This window comes from Passer montanus, unplaced genomic scaffold (genome assembly GCF_014805655.1).
Source record: "Passer montanus isolate IOZ18808 unplaced genomic scaffold, ASM1480565v1 scaffold63, whole genome shotgun sequence".
In the NCBI taxonomy this organism is placed as follows: domain Eukaryota; kingdom Metazoa; phylum Chordata; class Aves; order Passeriformes; family Passeridae; genus Passer; species Passer montanus.
In genome coordinates, this window is record NW_024371371.1 from 3060036 (window position 1) to 3083159 (window position 23124).

At 49.7% G+C, this 23124-nt stretch overlaps 1 protein-coding gene across 3 annotated transcripts in view; it reads left to right on the forward strand.

The window, feature by feature from the left end:
• The first annotated feature begins 4849 nt into the window (after positions 1 to 4849).
• ST6GAL1 (ST6 beta-galactoside alpha-2,6-sialyltransferase 1) overlaps positions 4850 to 23124 on the forward strand; it is a 44068-nt gene continuing 25793 nt past the window's right edge. For 2 of the 3 annotated variants that reach the window (XM_039727980.1, XM_039727979.1), the window contains exons 1-2: positions 4850 to 5003; positions 18987 to 19153. The gene's annotated coding sequence lies outside the window, so the exon portion shown is untranslated. Of the gene's footprint in view, positions 5004 to 18986; positions 19154 to 19748; positions 19842 to 23124 lie in introns of those variants that run through there. The other variant, XM_039727977.1, reaches the window with a different exon arrangement.

Consider the following 23124-nt stretch of genomic DNA (forward strand, 5'->3'; position numbering starts at 1 on the left):
GAGGTGAGTGGGGCTGGGTTACCTGTGTCTGTGCGTTTGGTGTTCTGCCCCACTGCTGTAAAATAATAATCACAGCCCTGGGAGGTTATAAAACAGCATACATGGGGTTGTGCTGTGCCCAGAGGCACAGCACAGTGGAGCAATGTGGTCAGTCCCCGTGACCAAAAACCACATCTGAGAAAGCCCCAGCTGCTGTGACCTGCCACACTAGGTTTCACTCATTCTCAAATATTCCAACACCCTGCCAGGCCTTGGACTGTGCAAAGAATCCAGCCCCCTGCCAGGGCCTGGTAAATGCAGTGCCTGGGCAGAGTAAAGAGTGACTGCTGTGATTAATGTGTGCTGTGTACTTAACCTCACACCTTTCCCCCCTGCCCTGACCCTGCTGCTGTGCACAGAGGCAAACCTGGGCTGTGCTGACAGGGAGCTGAGCACAAAGGCATCCCTGGTGAGCCACATCCCAGCTCGGGGTCTGGCCCCCTCTCCCTCCTCTGACAGATGAAGGCATGATGAGCTGCTGTGCCGTGCAAAACTCTGTGCTTGTGCTGGTAGAATTGGAGAGGAAATCGTGGCCCACAGGCTGCTGGGATTTGTGGTGACCCGTTCATTTGCAGGCAGGATTCTAGCTCAGAGTGAGATATTGCTTTCTTCCATGGGAGGCAACTCAGTGACACAGAATTTTCCAGCCAAAAAGATGGGATCTGCCTGTTTTAGCTTGGGCTGTGTGTAGACTTGCATCTGTAACGTCTGCAACTGAGATCTGAGACAATTGAACCTTCCTAATTGTTGCTCTGTGTGTGTATACACTGTGTGTGTGCCAGCATGGATTATACATCCTCCCTTCCCTTGCTCCTGCTGCCTGGGGTGCGCTGTTTCTGCCACAGTTAAATGTGTCATAATTTTATTGAATAGCAACGTCCCAACTGAAGAGAGAAATACAACACAGGCATAATGAATCATGGGCTCTGTGGACTTGCTCAGCCCCAGGAGGCTGGAGCAGGCCAAGGGATGAAACACCGTGGGCTAGCTCTTGTTTTCTTCACTTTTGCCTGCAAAGTGCACCCATGGGAATTCAGAAAACAATACTCATCCTGCCTGAGCAAGAATCCAAGGATCCTAAATGAGCCAGGAGGAAAAGCATGTGCAGGAGGCAAGAGGGCCAAGTGGCATAGTGCTCCTGTCTGCACAACATCCCTCTCTGAGGAGGGGTCTGGCTGCTGCTGCAGCCTGGGGAGCCTGGCCAGGGGCTGGAGGGCACTGATCTTACCAAAAGATCTTTGGTCAGGCTGAACACGAGCCTCTAATGACACTCCCACTATGAGAAGAATAAATGAAATGAAGAATACAACCAGAAAGGAACTTGTGCACACCATGCAAGCCTTTTCCTCTGCTCAGAGCAGGGCAGGCTCCAGGACAGATGTCAAAAGATAAAGCCTGACTAGGGAAGGACCAGAGATGGGCAGCAAGGAAGAGTGGAGGACTTGGAAACATGACCTGTGAGGGCAGGAGGAATGAAGTGGCATTGGTTAATCCAGAGGAAGGAGGACTGGGGAGAGGAGTTAAGCCTTTAAGTGTATGAAAGACTACCACAGAGTAAGGCAGCAAATGGTCTCCCACTGGGGATAGGGGAAAATTACAATAATATTTTGGAAAAGACATTGAGAGAAACTTTCCAACTGTAGGATAAATAAGGACTGGAAAATATACAGGTTGGCATATCTCCACCAGCAGATGTTTTTAAGACCAGGTTAGACAAACCTCTGTCAAGAATGCATGTTTTGGCAGCAAGGAAGGACAATGTGGGGTGTTAAGATTAATTTCAATATTTTTTCTTAGCTGATTTCCCTGTGCAGAAGCCAGAAGCTTCTGGAGAAAATTTCTGCCATTGCACAGGGTGAAGGTATTCGTGCACATCCCAAACATGGTGGGACTTCTCTGCAACTGCTGTGCCCAGCATGTGTGGTTTCCCTGCAGTTCAAGGACAGTCAGGTCAGGCAATCAGGGAGGTGGCAACTTCTTATCATAAAGCTATTAGAGCTTTAAACAAAGAGCTAAGAAATTGAAGATGCAGCAAAATACTTTTTCGTGTAAAAGCCACACAAACCCACCTTTACGGGCCTCTCAGTAAAGGAAGGAGTCTTTGAGGAAGATTCCATTTAAAAGCCCCATAAAAGCATTATCTATTGTTCTCGACCTTCTAATATTAGCAGGCCCAGAGCATAAATGTTAATCACTTCATTGAGCAGCGGAGTGCTGCTCTGTGATATTTCTAGCACAGGTAAGTGTGCCCCTTCTCTACTGATTCAGTCATGACTGGAAGTCACACACACAGCCCAGAAAATCAGTAGTGCTGGGACACAGCAGGAGCAGCTGCCAGTGCTGGGGGTGGTACAGGAACCCCTGAGCTGGCCTGGGATGTGGCTGGGATGGGACAAGAGCATGCTTGGACAAGAGCCACCTTTATATGCTGTCCTTCTTCTGACTCTGCCTGTCTCTTTAGAGTGACAAATCAAGAGGGGTGACTATGACTCCCAGCACTTTTCCCTGAACTGCTCATTCTGCAGCGTAGGAAAAAATGACTTGGATGAAGATGCTGATGCCAGCTTTGTTCTCCAGTAAGAAGCTCTGCTGGAAGGTAGGAGTCATGAGCCTGAAAAAGCCAGCACAGCTCAGCACAGCCCTCTGGAATTTGGATGCTCTCCCTCACTCCCTCTGTGGTCTCCAGCTGCTGCTTGCCTGGGGGCATGGCAAGGTGAGTGGGTGAGGTTCACCCCCAGAGGCTCCTGGGCTCCAGTACACTGCTTCAGGTTATCTGTCGATTTTGTAAGAGTTTCCAAAGGTAGGGGAAGGGTTGTCTCCACCATGGGTGGTCCCTCTGCAGGTACCTTCATGGTCTGAAACCTCATTACAGCAAGAAGGGAGGGAGTGAGAAGAGTGTGTGTGTGTCTGCGTCTGTGTGTCTGTGTGTTGGGGAAGTGTTACAGTGGTTTGGGGATTTCTGCACTATCCAGGCAGGAGAAATTGTTAAATTGTGCTTCTTTCTGCAAGCAGCACAGCACCAGGGGAATCTGAGATGGAGTCAAGGAACAGTGAGAAGGGGACTTCTGCGAGAGGGGAGTGGGTAGAGGGAAGAGGCAGAAAGCAAGCCATGTGTGTTCCTGACCTGAAGGGGGGAGCAGGGGGCTTTTGTGCAGCTCTTTGCACTGACAGCAGGTACCTACCTCCACATGGTTTAAGTACAAAAGAACTGAGAAGATGCTGAGTGAAGGATCTCACCAGGCTAAGACCTTTCTGAGCAAACATCCACATAAACATACCCCAATTAGTGGTAAGTGTGGGCTGGCCAGCTGCCCATCTCACTTATGTCCCTACTCAAGAGAGCCACAGGAACTCATCTGCCTTCGGGTTCAGCACATATGTAAGGCTTAACTAGCTTTTAAAGGCCAGGAAGAGCCCTAAACCACTTTGCCTGTCCAGGAAAGCGTCTGCCTGCTGTGAACCCCCAGCTTCAGAGCTCAGGCTGCCAGAGCAGCACTCTCAGCCAAGGGCTCTGAAGGGCACAGGGTGTGTAAACCCACCCAAGACCCGAGTCCTGCACCTTGTCCAGGCAAGCAGGCTCTGCCTCCCTGATTCTCCCGGGCAGTGCATCAAACTGCTTGCAGGGAACATCCCATCCAGCCCCTCTGCAGCCAGGGACAAGCACCAGGAGACATGAAAGCCACAATTCTCCCCTGTCAGCTCTCCCTCCAGCACCTGGCTCAGACTGGTACTAGCCGTAATGGGAGTACCTGGGGGGTGCACGGAGTAGCAATGTGAACCTGAATGCTGCAACAGCTCTGGGGGCTATTTGTTTTCTGTGGGTTTATTTTGTAACACTTTATGTATCCTTGCAGGTGTTTCATGCTCTCAGATGTTGGAAAGCCCTTGGGAAGACCTTGCTCTGTCCAGTCAGAGCAGAGAGGTACATGGTGCAAGGGAACATCATCTGCAGCTAAGGTGGGAGTAATGCACAGTGAAATGCTGATTTTGGACACAAACTTGTAGGATATAACCCCACACCAGATGCTGACTTCTTTCAAGATAGAAAAACATGGATGAACCCCAGAAATAGTTTGCTTGCTCTTTCCAGTTAGCATTGGAAGCACAGCAGCCAGGATAGGCACAATGGTACCGTGTCCTGCAGCCCCAGTGGGGACTGGCACTGATTTAAGCAGGGCCTTTGTTCTGGCTTGCATGGTTCAGAGTCTGAGCTTTTATGATCACAATAACCAGGTTGCCTTGCCTGGACCCTGATTAGTACATAGCTTGGCAAAACGTATTGCACACACTAATCCCTGCTTGTGCTTGTGCTTGTGCTTGACAGAGAAGAGGCCAAAGGTAGTTTAAGGCACAGCCAGCTGCAGGCAGGCAGCAGCCATGTGCCCCACTTTCCATGCTGTGGGCATCCCTGGGGGTGCAGGGGGTGCCCTGAAGGAGGCAGGGCCCGGAGGGCTCTCCCTGGGCAGCGCTGAAATAGGTGCTGGGGGAAGCTGCCTGCGGCTCGCTAGTGAACTATTGATGTATCTGCAGTGCAAATTCGAAAGGAGCCCACAGCGATGGAGTTAGATGGCAGCTCGGCCGTGTCCGCAACGGGGCACGATCGCTCTTTGTGCCCTTGCACACGGAGCTCCCCGAGGCAGGCGGGCAGGGCCGGCTCTGGGGCTCCCACCGAGGCTGCTGCCGGGTGTGCGGCACTTTGTCCCGGCCGTGTGCGGCACCGAGCCACCCCCTCGGCCGGGGCTGCTGCTCTCCCCGGGCCGGGCTCGGGGCTGTCGCTGCCGGGCAGCCGCTCCTCCTCCCCGCAGCTGTGCCGTGAGGGGCGGAGGATGAGGAGGGCGAGGAGGATGCCCCGTGCCCGCCGAGCAGCCGGGCTGGCGGCCCCGCCTCCCCTCGCCTCAGCGCCTTAAACGCCTCGGCCGCGGCGGCAACAAAGGCGGGCGGCGGCCGCGAGTGAGGGGCCGGCGGTGAGTGCGGGGCAGCGGGGCCGGGCTGGCGGCGAAGGAGCCATCGGGGGGCGAGGGCTGAGGGGCCGCGGGGTCGCAGGTGCCGCGGGAGGGCGGGAAGGGCCGTGCCGTGCCGCGCCGCGCCGCGCCGCGCTCGGGGGTCTCGGCTGCGGCGTGAGGCGGCCCCCGGCTGTGAGTGCGCTCGGGCGGGCAGCGTGAGCCGGATGAGCGCCAGCTCCGCTGCGGCGTAACTTTTGTTATGTCTTATTATTTATGTTTATAGCCCCATCAGTATAAAGTTGTGAGAGCGGCAGATGTGTGTGGCGGCGGCTGCCGGGCTGCCTGTCCCCCTGCTCCGGCCGCTCTCCCCGCTGCACAGAAGTGCCGGTGGCTGCGGAGCCCGCCCGGTGGCGGCTCCGGGGAGATGAGGCAGACCCCGATCCCTGCCTGCCTCCGCCCTGTGCGCGCCCTTGCCGGAATTTGACAGATCCCTGCTGGCCCGGGTCAGCCCCGGGGACCCGCCACTCCCAGTACCCGCCAGTAGCAAGGGATTTAATCTGTGAGTAATTTTAGAAGTGGCTGCATTCGTCTCTACGAGCGCACAGCAGGTCAAGCTGCAGAGAGAATAAATAATGTGTAGCGTGTTTTTTGTGCTGCCATGTACTGGTCTTTCAGGGCAAATCTCTGTTCCTGCGTTTATGAGCCCCGGTTAATCAGGCAGTGAATGGGGACCAGGGGCTGAAGGAATGGGAGCTGCTGCTGCTTTATGCTGTTTCCATATCTGCTTGCTGCAACTGGATCTAATCACTGACAGTGTCAAAACAAATATCTGCAAGGGGAAAGGTGCCATGGCAGAGCAGCTGGATGTAGCAGGAGATTTTCTTGGCTGCGAGTGAGTGAGAAACCAGAGCTGCCTATTAATGTGTGAGGAATGAGTCTAACTCTCTGTGTGACTCCTCCTTTAGTGGCACACTCTCAGGACTGCACTTGCCTGAAGACTGGTAGCTAACCTGGAGTACTTTTTCTGAGCTGGGATAACTTTAAATAGATGGGAATGATATGATGCAAGGCTGCATCATCCTCCTGCTCTCAGAGGGGAGTCAGTGGAAGGAGACCCCAGCAGAAGGGGGTAAGTGTGCATAAAGTGTGTTTCTGAGGGGGAGAGGGAGAGCTTTGTGTCCTCAGCTGAGTATTATACTGACCTTGGTAGAGCATCTTGGAAAGTCCTCCTCATCTCCTGGTATCCAGGACAAAATACAACCTCTCATCCCTTGTGTTTCATCACAGTGCCCTGGGTCACTGTGTCAGGGATGGTTTAGGTGGAGCTCCAAATGTCTGAGGAGCTCATATAGATATGAGTGATGCTAAATCTTCCCCAGGAGGAAGAATATTAGCAGGAAAAATCTTCCCCAAAAGGCCCCTGGGACAGAGGCCAAGAGTGTCTAATGAGGCAGACTTTTCCTGTTAGCTGCAGTTCCTGTGGGAGAGTGAGGGCCTGGGGGGCTGGAGTGAACCCATGTGGGGATCTCAGAGGGCAAGCAGCCTATCCCCAGGTCTGCTCTGGGCAGCTGATCATCTCATCTGGGCATGAACCACTGCTCTGGAGGTGGTGCAGCTGCTGAGTCGAGACAAATAATTTGTTTTCTTCTGGTTCAGCAAATAACTTGGTTTGGTGATGGTGCTGCAGGGATGAACAACTCTGTAGTGCCAAGCTGTGTGGCCTGTCAATGTTGGGGACAGGGCAGCTGTGCAAGGCTGCAGCTTGGCTCCAGATAAATCTGTCCTCTGCTTTTCTTCTCTCATTCAATGGTTGCTTTTCTTAGGTAAGCTAAATACAGTGGAAGGAGCTGTGTTTTGTGGGTGTAGTGGGAACAGTGTGGGGTCCTCTGCCAAAATGTGTACCTCTGGCAAAAATGGTGTATGGCCTGAAAATGGAGATGCTCACATTAGTGAGCTGCCCTATTATCACTGGAACAGCAGCGCTCAGCTGGGCTTGTATGAAACCTAACCTCTCAAATGTGAGGTTAGGTTTCAGAAAAGAGAGATATCTGACCATATCTACTTAATTCCTGGACACAAAAATATTTGCTGATGTGGCTTTGAGCAGGCTGCCACTCTGGTGACTGCTGTTTGTGTGCTCTGTGACTTGGTTAAAACCAGAGAGTGGAAATGCAGGTGTATCGTTGCTCATGGAGACCTAGTTTTCTAGGGACAAAATAGGTGAGCACTTAAACCTTGTTTTGCAGTGACTGCTGGCAGAGTCATCTCCTGCAGGAGCTGGAAATACATGAGAGGAGTTAGAGGTGCCAGTGTGAGGTGGGCAGGGGTGGTCTAACAAAGGGCAGAGCAGATGCAGCCAGTAGTGTTCTGTTCCTAGCTGTCCTTGAGACAGGGCTGCAGAGGAGCTGCCTGCTGTGCATCCTGAGGTTCGTGTCCCTGTGGCTCTGTCAGAGGACAGGTGGGTGCTGAAGGGAGCCCTGCACCCAGGGGTGAGTCCCCAGCACCCACAGACACCTCAACCACAGCACAGTCCCACCCAGCTCCTGTCCTGCTCTGGGCTGGGGGAACCAGCCAGGGGTGGTAATGGGCCAGGTTGTGCTGCCCTTTGCTCTCAGGGGGTCTGGTATGGAGGGCATGATTGAACTCAAGTTCTTTGACTGCCAGGGCTGCTCCTCACGCCCTTAACCTGTTGCACTGGCAGCTTTTGGAAGGGCAGAAGTACTGCTGCAGTCATGATCCTCATCCCTTTCCACAGGAGAGGTTCAGTGGTGTGCACAGCCAGTGGTGAAAAGGTCATTTTCCTGTGCTCTACTCAACATTGGTAAAGATCACTGTAATAGGTCTGACAGAATTATTTTGATGATCTTTTTCAAAGTATCCAGACCTTTTCCGTAGCCCTCAGATTTTGGAAGCGGGATGTAAATCACAGTTCTGCACAGGATTAGCAATCAGAGAGCATTATGAATCAATCTGATACTTTGTCTTAGTCACAGCCCTTCTTAGAACGCTGACCTACATATTACAGCTTTCACTGTAACTGCTTCACCAAGGACAGGCTTTGCTTCCCAGTGTGAGGTGGTCCAGTGGCTGGACATGTTCACATTTGAAGAACTTTCCTGGTGGCTTCAGATGTGCTTGAAGTCTGTGTTGTTTCACTGGTTAACTTGTCAATGAAGTATGAGATACAAGTGGTTCCTTTGAATGTTCTTTTAATTATAATTGTGCTGATAAAAAAAACTAGAAGATGAAATGAGATGCTTTCTGTATAAAGTGTTCTTAGATGTCAAGCCAGCGGGGATCATTGTTATCAGATCCTCTAATCACTTGTGTGATTAAAAACCTGAGAAAAACTTGCATGTTTGAGCCACTTGGTTGTAAGTAAAAATAAAGGTTTATTGCCTTTCTGAATGTGTGCTGTAGCTCAGACTTTGGTGAGCTGTGAACCCAAAGCTTCTATAAGATCTCTCCCCGTGGGTCACTGATGGCACTGAGTATGAATGCACATCTGCTGGTTCCACTTGCAGATGAGTTTTCCTGCTGGTTCCCAGAGCGACAAGGTGAACAATGACGATAAGGAGAGTCCAGAACAGTGTCTGCAAAGCTGTGACTTGGCTGATCTAGGGCAGCACTTAAGCCCATTGCTACCTGTCGTTATGATTCCAGCTCTGCAGGATAGATTCTTTGGTTGGAAGGATGCTGGGGAGCAATGAGAAGTGCATGTACTGGTGTGTGTGTGTGCTTCCCAGCACGTACCAGTAGACTGGGCCATGGTGCAGGTCCTGCTGGGTGGAGTGTGTGTGTACAGCAGCATGTTCACCTGCAGATCTTCTGTATGGAGCATCATTTGGCTCTATGGGTGTCCAGGAGCTCTTCTGTGAAACCAGAACAGAGGAGGTCTGCCTTGTGGTTTTTTGTCTCAGCAGGTTCCAGGGAGTGCCTTTGTCTAGCTGGGTTTGCTGGTCCCTCTGAGCATTTGGAAGGTCATGCATTTGCCTGGGATGTTTGGCTTAGAGTGTCTCTGAAATTAAGAGCTCTACCACCAAGTCATCCAGGGGACTTCAATGTTTGTGGTGTGTTGCTCACAAGTTCCTACAACCTCTGCTCTCAAACAGAGGTTGGTTTGGAAAGCTGCAGCACAGCATCTTGCAGTTTCTTTTTCTATAAATAGCTAAAATAAAAAGGTCTGTTAGTGAGATTGGAAACGCTGCACATAATAGCTCACCTTCTAACAGCACTATGCTGAAATTCAGGGAGGCCTCTGCTTTTCTACCTTGTCTCCTGGGCCTGGGGATGGTTTGTCTGTACAGGCAGAAGGGAGCTCCGTGCCAGACTGTGCTGTTTCTCTGTGCTCCTGATGTGTGTTAGCTCTGGGAACTGGCAGCTACTGAAAATGAGCTGAGCAAAGCTGCTCCTGGTACCTCAGTTGCTGCTGTGGCAGTGGAGAACCCAAATGCCCCCAGCACAGGATGTCTGTCTGTCTGTGCATCCCACACTGATCCCTGGGCACTGGCAGGCGGGTTTGTCACAGAGCCCAGCTTGTGCCTGGGACTCCTGGGGCTGTTGGAAGCTGGACACAAGCGAATACTCCCTTCTTTAATATTGCATCCACTCTGCTTACAGTGGCTGCAGTAGTTTGGATTTTCAGCTGTAAAATTTTGCAGAAAAATAAGAGTTGTTGACAGTAGTGATTAATTTTTTAATATGCATTGCAGCATATACTGTACTTTGTGGTACAGTGTTTGCTGATTAGGAAATCAGAGGGGCTCCAATCAACCTGTCTTCACTGGATTTTCTGCCAGATACCCTGTGTGTGCCAGCAGAGTCCCAGATGTGTGGGGAGAGTGTGATGACCCTCTCTGGGATGGAATGACAATAGAAAATACCATGGCAGTTGTGCAGCAACGACAGCTTTCTAAAATGGATCTCCTGGGACTAAAAGACAGCTGTGCTCCTGGTTTTCCCCTGGTAATCTCAAGGACCTGCTTTCACCTTGAAATAACATTTAATGTAAAACATCAGAGTAATGAGTTTTTTGTTCTAAATTTGTTTGTAAGGCAGAATCTTTAGGAAAGGCTGCAAGCAGAGCTCTGTCTGACCTGCTCTGTTCTGAAGGCACAGAGCATCCCAGAAGCAATTATTTTATATCTTAAACTAATAAATTAATAAAAAACTTCTGAGAAGATGTCTTCATGCTGTGAGCTGCATTGCCTTGCAAGACTGAAAATTTGGGTGTGATCCTTTATTAACTAAGTTGGGTTAAAGTTTATTTATTTGGTTGGTTTTTGTTTTTGTCTCCTTCCCTCACAGTTTAGTTCTTCCTAAATTCAGGATTTTACTTTGGTCCAGGGATGGATGATCACTGTATTAATTCTTGATTATTCCTGTGACCTGACTGTGTTCCTGCCATTCTTTGTGCTTGCAAGGGGTCCTAAGGAAATGAAAAATTTAGATGTACAAGATCGTAATTGTTGGGATAAATTCTCCCTGTTGGTCTCACAAGACCCCACCTGGAGGGCTGCACCCACCTGGTCTGGGGTCCCCAGCACAGAAAGGACACTGGACTCTTGGAGCAGGTCCAGAAGAGGCCACCAGGATTATTGGAGGGATGGAGCAACTCTCCTGTGAGGAAAGGCTGAGAGAACTGGGAGTGCTGAGCCTGGAGGAGAGAAGGGATCAGGGTGACCTCACTGTGGCCTTCCAGTGCCTGAAGGGAGCCTGCAGGAAAGGGGGAGAGGGACTTGTTACAGGAGCCTGGAGGGACAGGACAAGGAGGAATGGCTTCAGACTGGCAGAGAGTAAGTTCAGATTGGATATTGGAAGAAATTCTTCTGATGAGACCCTGGCACAGGGTGCCAGAGAAGCTGTGGATGCCCCTGGATCCCTGGAAGTGTCCCAGGCCAGGCTGAACAGGGCTTGAGCAACCTGGGATAGTGCAAGGTGTCCCTGACCATGGCAGGGGTGGAACAAGATGAGCTTTCAGGTCTCTTCCAACCCAAAATATTCTATGATGATTCTGTGCTACTTTTTTTTTTGGGGGGGTTGCTTACATTTTTATATAGATTTATATTTGTCCTTCTCCAGCAGAGCTTCAGTGTCAATAATTGTCAGGGAGTTGGGCACTTTGCAAGTGAGGTCCATTAGCAGAAATGTAGCCAAGATGGAAAAGTTGTGTTCAGGCTCCTCTGGGCTGGTATTTCACAGGCAGGTCTGATGAATACTTTATATGTTTTATGAGAGTCTGGAAGGTGCTGGATGGGTTTTGCTGTCATCCAGATGATGGTGTCTGTGAATGTGAAGCTTGTTTCTTATTAACAGCCATTCTTGCAGTCTTGAAATCCACTTTTCACAAATGCTTATGTCCATCAGAGTGTTGCTTTTTGGGAAGATCATCAGAGTGACTGGTTAACAAATTTGTTCCAGAGCTTGCTAACATTTATTGTGTGAAGTCTGTAGCTGCCTAGGGAGCTACCTTGCACTTTCCTGAACAGAGCTCATTGTGGAGGGAAACCTCCTCCCCAGGAAGGGACGTGTTATGACTTGTTTCCAACAAATGCTGCAGGGGCAGGCTTCATTTGGCCAGGGGGGATTCCCAAAGGCAAAAATGGAATTGGTAGAAATAAGTGTTGCTTGTGCCTGTGACTTGAAAGGTATTTTTAGAGATATGGGAGTCCCCCGTCAGACAGGAAGGAAGAGTGGTGGCTGGAATGTCTTGTGTGATGGGTCAGGCAGACTTTCTGCTAATGGGACAAAGTGAGGGATCACTGGCATTTTTAGGCTCTTCAGATTTAATTTCATGCTTGTTTAAAGAACAGCTGTCTGGACTCCTGCGGACTGAGCAGCTGCCTGTGGATTGAAAAGGATTGAAAAGATATGAAAAGGTGGTAGAGCCTTGGAGTGGGCAGTGGCTCCCTGAGCTGTGTGCAGGGACCACTGCCAGGCTGCCTGCTTTACCAGAGGGTCTGAGCAGAGCACAGAGGTGGGGGAACCGTGGATGCCGTGTAACTTTCTGTAGATTTAGCTGCTGATTTTCAGAGCAGTTGTTACTTGTATCTTCTGTTTCATTTTTTATAACATAGTGTGGGTGTGGAGTGGCAATTATTTTAGGTTCTGTGGATGTGGCTCAGCAATTTCAAATGTGGTTAGAAGTGCGTGTTAAAAAATTGAAGTGAGCTCCTTAAAGCTTACACCTGGGGTAACAGTCAAATTAATTTTCAAGTGAGATACCGCTCCTCTCTCCCTTTCCACTCTCAATTTTGGAAACTTCTTACCACCTTGTAAATCACTTTGCAAAAGACCTGTCTCTTTCAGATGAACTACATGTTCCAAGGTTAAGAAGTTTGCCTAGTTATTAGGGGAGTGCACTTGGGTAACTATTTATTAGATATGCATGGATGAATTGTCTAATTAGACAGATAATCATATGCTTGCAATCTAAGGAGAAAAATTCAGAGAGGTTAATTAAGGAAAGGTTAGAAAATTTGATGTCAGAAATGGTGCTAAGTTTCAGCCTGGACCCTCTTAATTGAAATTAGTTTAGTTCATGCTGGAAGTGAATGGAAATGAAGGAAATTTAAGCTTACCATGGCTACAGATGTGTGAGTGTGCCAAGGTCAGTAATGCATATTAACTCATACTTTTAAAATTAATTTCTGGCACTAATTTGGCTTGATTTTTCCCATCTGTCTTCACGCAGACAACACTCTGGAAGCCTTCCTTATCTGAGGTGTTGCAGAAATGCCTTTTTCCCTCCCTCACTGTTCCTTTGCAACCTCTGAGCTGAAGTTTAACGCTGGGTGAGGACAGCAAGTCAAACCCTGCAGGTGATGCTGCAGATGCTTAATTGTGCACCTAAACTTTTTCTTGCTGCTGCCAGAGCTTCACATCTGTGAGGTGTTCTGAGGCATGAAGGTCGTGTCCTGAGTGTGAACCAAGGACAGAAACACCCTGCCTCAATGGGGTGTCTGCTCCGAGGCTGGGGGGCAGGAAAGGCCTCTGTCCCCCAGCCTGTCCTGGCTCAGTCCTGGCTCAGTCCTGCTCAGCCTGCCCATGTGCCAGAGCTGTCTCAGCACCTCGGCCAGGAGCAGATGGGGCTGAGCTCATCGAGCCACTTGCTGCTGTCAGAACATCTCTGGTCTTCCTTCCTGCATTCTACCCATTTGGATTTCTCCTGGTTGCTGCAACTCCCTAATCTGGAGGAAAACAAACGTGGGGTGTGGTTAAACGCTATGCAGGGCTCGCAGTAAGTGAGGGGAGCAGCTGTGAGTGTGTTGCCAGCCCCCCACATTCCCCTGGGTGCTTGTGCTGTTCTTGGCCAGCTGGTGCTGGAGACTGCAGGACGGTGGTGATGGCTTCTGGAGAGTGTGAACCACCGTGGCTGCCCTGAGCCCACCTGCCAGTGTTTCAGTAACCACAGGCTGTGTTTGTGGCTTACTTTTTCCAGCACTGGCTGTTTTTCTGAAGTGAAGAACTCAGGCTGTGTGAGAAGGTGATCATATTCTGCTTCCCCTCATCTGACATTACCCCACAGGAGCATTTTAATGCTGTGTCTCACAGACTTGAAGTTGTTTTGGAGTATTCCTTTGTCCAAATTCCTGGCTAGCCATATGCTCCTAGATGTCTTCTCATCCTTCTGGTATTTCTCCTTGTAGCCCCCTTCAGTTCCTGCCAGATTCCTAAGCAGCCATCTCTTAGACAGCTTTCAGTCTCTCTGGTCCTTGAGCATCTTTTAGTCCTCCCACATCCTTGGCTTTTTCTCTTAGGTTTCATGAAAACAAACTCTTGGGGAAAAAAAAAAAGCCAAACCAAAACCAAAAATACCACTGTGAAAACCCCTACCCACTCTCCAAATGTCCAAATATCCAAATACATTCTGCCTCTTTTCTCTGTAGTTGCATGTATTATTTTTCACAAAATTGAATTTAGCTGTTGGTGTTATCAGTAGTTCTAATGATTGATTTTATAGCCAGTTACCAGGAGACTATTAGCTGTGTGTTTGTGTCAAAAAGTAGGTGTAATGGTTCAGAGCAGATGAGCTGCAATAACTACCCCCTTAAAAAAGGTCTGTGGAGAAGCTAAGTTGGTGTTGCTCACTGGAGAAAGAGATTCTTTGCCTCTGGTTTGGGGAGGAGGCTCAAGAAAGTTCAGTTCATCTTGAGCAAGATGGGTTTGAAATGGAAATATTGGTCTTTGCAGTACCTGGGGAAAGCAGTGACAAAGTTGGTAGGTATGGGAAAAGGATCCTGCTGGGGCATTGCTGGGATGGGGCTGTGGCTGGGTGAGAGGTTGGATCATCCATGACTTGCACAGGTCATCTTTTGCCGTGGCGTGGCTCCTGCTTGAGCTGTGGCTGCAGGGCTTGGCAGTGTCCCTTTGGCTGCACCTTGTCCTGGAGGCATGGGGGAGACCACGTCCTGCTTCAGCGTGCCTTGCAACAGATGAGGTTCTCTGTTCCTGGGAGCAAAGGCCAGCAGCAAGGGATTTCCTCTCTAGGGTATCCTGGTGATGTCCTGCTAATTGTGTCTGTCTTTCCCCAGGCCTGTGGCCAGCCTAGCAATCAGTAACTAGTTTTTCAATTCCTCCTCCTGTTCTGGGTAGCAGAGGTTGAGGTCTGGCAGCAGTGATCACATCAGTCTCAGATCCCTGACTAAGGCACTGCCCGAGTGCCTTTACTGCTCTCTGTGTTCTTGGTTCCCAGGCCTCTCTTCTGAGAAGGGATGGTTTGGGCTTTCTTGCTCTTCTGTGCTCTGCTGCTGAAGTTACAGTATTTGCACAGAGCCAGTTCCTCTGAGATGATGATCATTCTTCTGTTTAAGCACAAGCTGCCAACTATAGAATTAATTGCCAGTGGTCTGCAGTAGCCCTTGACTTGTCCTAGAACTTGCTTTAATGAAAGAGAATAGGTCTTTAATGAAAGTGAAAGGACTTCTGTATTTTCTCTGGAAATACAGAAGGGGTTGCAAAGCCAGGCTCTCAGAAGGCAAGATAAAAAAGCGGAGTGATGCAGCCCAGATCTGACCTCTGTGCCCTGCAGGTTCTGGCTCCACGGTTGCTGCTTGGCTTGATGCTGCCTTGCTCACTGTGCATCATTGATCTATATTTGTAGTTAAGTGGGGTTTTCATTTTCCTTTTTGCAGCTCTGAGGTTGTGCTTGTGTGCTTAAGCCCTGCCCCAAGAGCAGAAACACGAGTTGTCCAATGGCTCCTCCGTGCTGCTGCCCATAAATGTCTGAGCAGCTGCAGTTCGTGGTGTGTTTGTGGGAAAGCAGCTCTGTAAGTGGGGAGCTGAGGCACGCACAGGCTACTCGGCCAATTCTGGGTGCTTTCAGGGAAGCTTCCAGGAATTCTCTCCTCTTAATTTCTCATGAAGTGCGGTTCTGTGGCTGGGAGTTCAGCCCATGTGCAGAGCTCATCGTGGGTCTGTCCTTCTGCCAGGGTCTGGCAACAAAAGATAGGAGAAGTTTAAGGTTTGTTTGATTTCATGGCGGCTGTAAAAGACACAAGGCAGGAATCACTTTCATGTCAACTTTGGTTAGCCTCTCCTGAGACTTTATCTGGCTTTTGTACCTTATTTACTACACCTTAAAAAAAAAAAATCTGCTGGAAAAAAAGCCCCACCCAGGTAGAAGGTTATTTCAGCACTGTTGTTCAGGGAGTGCTTCTGCTGTATGAAAGGAGTATGCTGTGACAAAATGAGGGGCAGGACTAGGTCTTTTTTGTGTGTTTTACAGAGAGAGGAGAGGGCTGGGCTGTCCTCCACACAGGCTCATTCTGCTTGAATCACCCCCAGGCAGTGCCAGTGAAACATTGTCCTCCCTGTGGAGCCTCGGTGGGGAGGCTGGGCTGTGCAGTGTTGTTGGATTTGTTGGCTGGTTGACACCAGCAACCAGGGGACCCGTGGGCTCTGCCAGTGGCCTGAGAGCAGGTATTTCTTTGCTCCAGTCAGTGCTTCTCTTCAGGCTTGTTCTCAGCCTGCCTTCCAGTCCTTGTCTTAGTGGTTTTCATCTGCCAGTCCTCGTCTGAAACTCTTCAGCATCCCCTTCCACTTCTGGTCTGTGATGTCTGGGTTTCACATCCTGCTCCCCTGTGTCTGGTAGACCTACTCCATTGTGGCTTCTTGGTTCCTCACATTTTCTCATCTGACAGATGTGATCAGAGGGTACTGCTGTCCCTGCCAGTGGTGGCATTGTTTGTGTCTCTGTGCCCTCCCAGCCATGCTGACCCCCATCTGAGCCTCTGTGCTCTGGGGCCTGGGGGCATTCCTGGCTGGTACTCTGCTCTGCAGAGGCTTTAATGATTTTCCATTTAACTGTGATTAACTTGACTGGCAGGGCTTTGCTTATTGCATTCTGGAAGAGTTGTGGTTGCAAGATTTCTGGCTTTGGGATGAATCAGCATTAACAATTAAGCCATAAACAAATACCATTTCTTTTACAAGATGACAGACAGCAGGATGTTTTTCTCTGCCAAAGCATCCATCAGGCTATTGCTTAAACTCTGTAGCTGGTAAGGTGGGAAGGAGAAATAATTCCTCACTCATAGAAAAAAGATAAGTCACAAGTCTGACTTGTGGGAGGGATGCTGAATGACAGAGGAGGCTGTTGCCTCCTCCTCCTGGTCCCACAGTCTGGTGATTACTGGCTGTTAGTGCACAGACCTGTCACAATGGAGCCTGGATGTTACTAGAGTGTATTAAATCCCTTCAGGCAGACAAACTCTGGGCTGGTACTTAATTTACAGCACTCTCCAGGATCTTTCCATATAGATTCTCTGTCTTAGGAGGGAAGAAGAATTAATGATAAATTAATGAAGACTCTTACATTGTTCTGAATTTGGGGGTAATTTTAGGCCCCTAGTTAACCTTGTCATCTTTCAAGCTTTTGCCTCTTTTAGTAATTATCTGCTTGTTTTCCTGAGGTTAAACTTGCCGTGTAGAAATGTTGTGTTGATGAATTCCTCAAATTCTTTTGGTTTGACCAGAAGGCAAGGAGGTCTGATCACTCTTGTGCTCATGGCTTTCAGAACTAGTGCTGAGAATTCAAGCTGTGCCAAGGGACTGTGCCCACCTTGCAGCTGGTGGCTCTGTGCACATCTGGCAGGTGCTGGGCTCTCAGTGCTCCTGAGCTGGCACTCTTCTGTCCTGCTCTGCTCAGGGGCACATGTCCCCTTGATCCTTTTGCCTCCCAGAGGTGCTGGTGAATATTTTTGAGCATTTTGCCCTGTTAGCAGGAAGGAGTGGGTGGATGGCTGGGAAGCTCCCTTGGCCCCAGCCTGGCTGCTGTGCTTCCTCGCTTCCTCTTGCAGCCCTGTGGGTGCCCAGGCTCTGCCACAGCAGAAGTTGCATTGCCTCTGGTGGCATCTCTGGGCTCATTTTCCAGTCATGTATTAAAGGTAAGACTTCAGCAGGCAGCAGGTAGCCAGGTGTGGATTGTTGTATGTTTGTAAAACTGCTGCCCCTGAAGAACTGCCTGGCTGGACAACCGGTGTGCTGGCCTTGTTCAGTTATCTGTGCTTCTCTCCATCCCTTTTATCTCCCCTTTGCATCATTTTCTCACTTAAATGCACCCTTTCTGCAGGCCACAAAGGCTGGTGTGACATAGCCTGCAGCAAGGGGATCCTGCTGAGCTTGCAGGCTGGGGACTTCCTAGGCTGGCATGTGAAAGTGCTGGGGCTCTGGCTCACCATTACTCATCCAGCCTTCTTGGGCTGTGGTACAGCTGTCCTGGGGATCTGCCTGTGCACATTTCCTCACTTCTTGTGATGGCTGATCCCGTGCTCAGTGAAGTGCTTCTCAAAGGTGCAGCTATGCTGAGGTACTGCTGCAGGCTTGCAGACACCAAGAATGTCTAGCAGGTAGCTGTTTCTGGTGTTTTCCCTTTGGACCTAACCCTCAAGTATCATTCTAGCTTCACTCTCTCTCACCTGGCAGGAAACCTCACCAGCCTGTGCTAGTGGGACCTCAGTGCTTGAGGTGGGACATTGGCACACAATGTCTCCTTGCATGGGCAGCACCCCTCTTTTTAATATATTCCTCATTTCTTGCTTTTGACCTCTCTTTTTCCCCATCTTCCTTCTTTTCTTCATCACACAAAATGTGTACAGCCTAAGCTTACCTTTTTCCCACTGCTTTGTTTCCCCTGCTGTGGGTTAGGGTCCCTTGGATGGCTCCAGCTGGCAGTAATTTGGGATATGGACATATTGGGACCTCTTACTGAGCTGAGTGCTTGGGGTCCCTACTGAGAGCAGAGAGCTGAGCTGCTGGACTCGAGGTGGAGCATATGTCAGGCTGTGCACATACACTGGAAATGTGCCCAGGGCAGGATAATTATGGGAGGCAGTGTTTCCTCAAGTGGACTGTGTGCTCCTGCTTGCTAAACAGTCTTGTGATTGATATCTTGTTTAAGAGGATTTTAGGACATGTGCTCCAGTTACACAGAGTTTCTGTCAGCAGTAGGGGAGAGGTTAGGAACATAAACTCTGTAAAGGCTCTTTTGTGTTTTCAGCAAGGGTCACCAGGTAATTGCAGTGCTTCCCTGTTCTGTTGTGTTAGAGTAAGCAGTAGGTTTTGCTGTGGATGGCTCATTGGGAGAGGGATCCTTGAAGGGCCTTGAAAATGTTTTTGTACAGGCTGTGTTCTTAAGATCTCCTTAGGGACCTGTAGCTCCAGAACTAAGGGTGAGTTCTTCTGCCCTGATGTCAGCATTACCAGCTCACCCTGGCTCCTGGCATTAGACTCTGGTGAGTTCTGCAGCCAGCAGGTGTTCACCAGAAAATTTTGCCTTCAGAACAAGGCTATGTGTGATGTTTTACTCAAGTAATGTTTCAAGGTGTCAGCAGCTTGATTGTTGGCCTTTGCAGGACACACAGTGTGGACACAGCACTATCTGCATGCTCTGGGTGTTTCTGTGCCACTGCTGATTTGCTGGGTGGTCTTGGCTGGTGGTTGTAGTCTCCTTTCTGATCAGTCTGATGCGGCTGTCTGACATCTTCACCCTAATTTCTTTCCTAGGCTAGAGGACTCAATTAAAAGCGGCATGGGAGCATGAAGAATTGTATGGAGAGCACAGATGTGCTGCCTGTGGTGGCGTTTCCTACAGCTCTTACCTGGCAATCTGCTGCTGCCTGGAAGGGGTTGACAGGAACCTCTGTGGACAGCAAAGGAACCTGGAGATGAAGGTGATGACCATGGCTCTTAATATTTTTTTTTCCCTGCCCCTTATATCACTTCCATGTGTCTGCAGCAAGAGCAGGACTGTCAGTGTGACAAGGCCACATACATTGAGGCACGGCTCTTTGCACTGGGGCGATCTTGTGTTACCATCTGGAAGGATAGTAAAGAAAACAGGGAGGGTTCCCTGCTACTCCCTTAGCAACTATCCTATATTTGTCTTTTAAAGCAAAATAAGACATTTATTCTGCTTCTTGTGGGAGCCCTTGTAGAAGCTGCCATGTATTGGTTGTGTGCCAGAGATAAGAGTCTCATATCCAGTGTTTATTCTGACTTGCATAAAATGAATGAGATGTGTGTACTGGGGCTCATTTTGGTAAAGCTTTCCCTAGAAGCCCTTTGGGGACATTGCCTTTGGCTCTAGGTTAGAGTAATTAGCTGCCTACTTACAAGCTGACCTCTGCTGATCATGCCTGGAGTGCTTCTGTTGGTGGTGCCAGTACTTTTCCTGTCACCCTTCCCCACTGGCATCCTGCCCCTTATCATAGCACTGCAGTCCTTTGGCTGTTGCCCTTGAGGATGACGAGCATCATGTGAGCCATTGCAGTGACTGTTGCTGATGCTGGGACCTCCCTTTTTATCTCATGTGTAGAAAAGCTAACTTGCTAGGAAACACTTTTAGAAGCAACTGCAAATGTAAGTATTGGGTTTATGGCTCTTTTCATGTGTGAAGAAGGTTTGGGAGGACCTCATTGTATAGCTGCTTCTCTAAATATTTAACTTGCTGGCATCAAGAATGCCAGCTGTTGCTCCTTAGTTTCTCTTCTGCTGGAAACATGCTAATGTCCTCTCCTCCACTTAAAACCTGATCTTCAATATGGAAAATGCAGCACCCTTTCTTACTTTCTGGCTGAGCAACACTTCTCTCTCCCAGGGTTGTGTTACCTTTAGCATTACAAACTCTAACACTTGGGCAAGGGTGGTGGAGTTCTAGCAGCCTGCTTGCCTAGGGCCTGCTGGACTTCTAACCCCAAAGAGGGCAGAGAGCAGCCAAAATCTGCACTGAGGTCAAGACAGAGCAGTATGGAGCCTGGGGAGCATTGGCAAGAGTGGGAATGCTCTGCTGGAGGTAGGTGAGTAGAAAAGATACCCAAGGCAAAGGGCTATGCTTTATCTCTGGCAGCTGCTCTTTTCATGGGGAAAGAAGAAAACTAAGCTGGAAACAGCTTGATTTCTGGTTAGGTGGAATTTGGGTGGAGAATAAAGGATTAAAGAAGCAGGTCAGCAAGCATAGCCTTGGGTATCTCTGGCAGCTGCTCTTTTCATGGGGAAAGAAGAAAACTAAGCTGGAAACAGCTTGATTTCTGGTTAGGTGGAATTTGGGTGGAGAATAAAGGATTAAAGAAGCAGGTCAGCCAATCCTCCACTGCAAATCTTCTTGTTTTGGTTGTTGTACAGAAACAAAGAGTTCTTTACTTCTGGTTTTCTTCCTTGTTCCTCTGTGGAAGTCTGCTCACTGGACAAAGACATGCCTGGGGGTGTGATGCCAGGTGAGCTGGTGAGGTGGCTGCATCTTGTGTGGACATGGGAGCACAGGGTACATCCACGTGCATGTGCAAGGCACAGATAGGCAGCAGGGACTGGGACTGCTGGCTTTGATTGGGTGCCTGCCTTTGGGACAGCTGAAACCCAAGGCCAAGCTGACTTTTCAAGCTCAGATAAACTTTTTGTGTGGAGATATTCCTTCTCTTAATGAGCATTGGTGGCGCTGAAGACTCACCTTCTGTTTGTTCCAGAACAAAATCTTCAGCCCCTGTTGAAATGCTCAAAGTCTTCCTTGGCAAACAGTCAAACCCAGCCCTCTGTTACTAAGTCTGGTTTCAGACTAGGCAGGCCTGGTTAGGCCTGGTTTGCAAGATGGCAGGGCTGCGGAGGAGATGGATATTTGAAAAACAGTAAAGGGATATATTTGGTCTGTAATATCTGTATCTCTGTCCAGCCTCTTCTCAACAGTTACATTGTTTTATATGTTAATATCTGAAGTGGAAAAGGGACTTTCCTCTGAAATAGGGAACTAAAACCAAAAATAGGCACACACCCCCCCTTCATGCTCTGTGTTCCCTGTGGCTGTGTGGGAGCCTCTGACCCGCTCCTGCTTTAGAAAGGGGCAGAGCCTGCCTGTTGGAGCAGAGGGTTTGTGTTGGACACGGATGGGCAGAGGAGAGGGTAGGGATGTGCTTTGGTGTGTGGTGTCCAGCTTTAGGAGTGGCTTTCCAAGGTGGGTGTCCAGGCAAGTGGACACCAGCAACAAAGCCTTCAACCATGTACTGAAATAGTTTCCCTTCAGGGTAATGGGATGATGCACATGGAATGGTATTGTGTAAGATTAACAGCACAGTTAATTCTACTTGTGCTGAAGTGCAGTGTGAACCCATTTGCTTGGTTTGGCTGCAGTTTCATGTGTGCTTTAGAGAGTCCCAGCAGTGCTATCAGTTTTGGGCAGCTGTCAGGAGCTGGGTGTTGGTGTATGTGGCTCTGTGACCTCTCTCCACACTGGTGCTCACTCTCTTTCTGTGTACCCATGGCTTATCCTCTCGCTGAGGTCCATGCTGTGGCAGGTGACACTTATCTCAGACACTGCTTTGCACTTGAAGCATTTTGTGGGACTTGTGCACAAGCTCTGAAATGCCTGGGTGAGCAGAGGCTATGAGGCCAGAACAGGCATTGCATGCAGTGGATCTGGGAGAGAAGGGGGGGGAAAACTGACCAAAACTGAAGAAAAGGGAAGGGCTTCCAAGAAGGAAGGTTAGTGGAGGGTGGAAGGATCTCAGCAAGGCAGCTCTGGCTGCACTGTGGGGAAAGGCCACAGAAATTAGGGCATCCCCTTGTGCTGTGTGGATGCTGGAAGGGATGTGAGAGGCCTTAGGGAAAGATTTCCCAGGAGGAAGAGGAGAGTCCTGGAGGTGCAGACAGTTGGAAAGCACCCAGTGGGTAGAACCTCCAGCCTCCCTCCCCTGCTCCACACAGCGCTGTGAGTCCCCGGACCCTGAACTCAGCTCTTCACGAACCACCGTGCGTGGTGATGGATGCTCAGCACCCGCGCTGCGGCTCGGCGGAGCCCGGGGCCGGGGGCAGAGAGCGGAGCGGAGCCTGGGGCCGGGGCAGAGCGAGGAGCCCGGGGCGCTGCTCACCGGGGCCGGGCAGAGCAGAGCCCGGGGCTTTCATCCGCCCTGGCAGCCGCAGCAGCAGCGCCCTGGCCGCGTCCAGGGCTCTGGGGGAGCTGGCGCCTCCAGACGAATGTGTGGGGAATTTCTGCTCTGCCACCCCCGCTCGCACGTAAATGATTTTTCAGCTCTTTGGGCCATAACGCTTTCATCCGCCCTGGCAGCCGCAGCAGCAGCGCCCTGGCCGCGTCCAGGGCTCTGGGGGAGCTGGCGCCTCCAGACGAATGTGTGGGGAATTTCTGCTCTGCCACCCCCGCTCGCACGTAAATGATTTTTCAGCTCTTTGGGCCATAATCTGCCGGGATTTCTGAAAGAGCTCTGATGTTCAGTTAGCTTTTAAAGACCTCCCGAAAATGGCACTGGAGGTTTGCAAGTTTCTGAAGCACTGGTGCTTCCCCTGTTTGAGATGCCTCCAGATAATTCTGTACAGAGATCCAGACAAGATAAAGAACCTATGAACTAGCGCTGGCATACAATTTTTAGCCTTGTACATTGGGGAAAATACCCTTAAATTGCTGTTCTAGCAGACTTCAGAAAATATTCATCAGGCTGATGCATTTTAACTAGTGATTTCTATATTTGTTACTTCAGAGTGAGGAAGAAAAATTCAGAGCTAATGCCATGTGAAAGTAATTTCCCTTGACAACACACAACTCTGGCCTATATGTGTGTTGGACAGCTTATGAAAAAGCTTTTATTTCTGAAATGTCACTGTATTATGAATGCATTACTTCTGAACTCAAAAATAGAGGAAG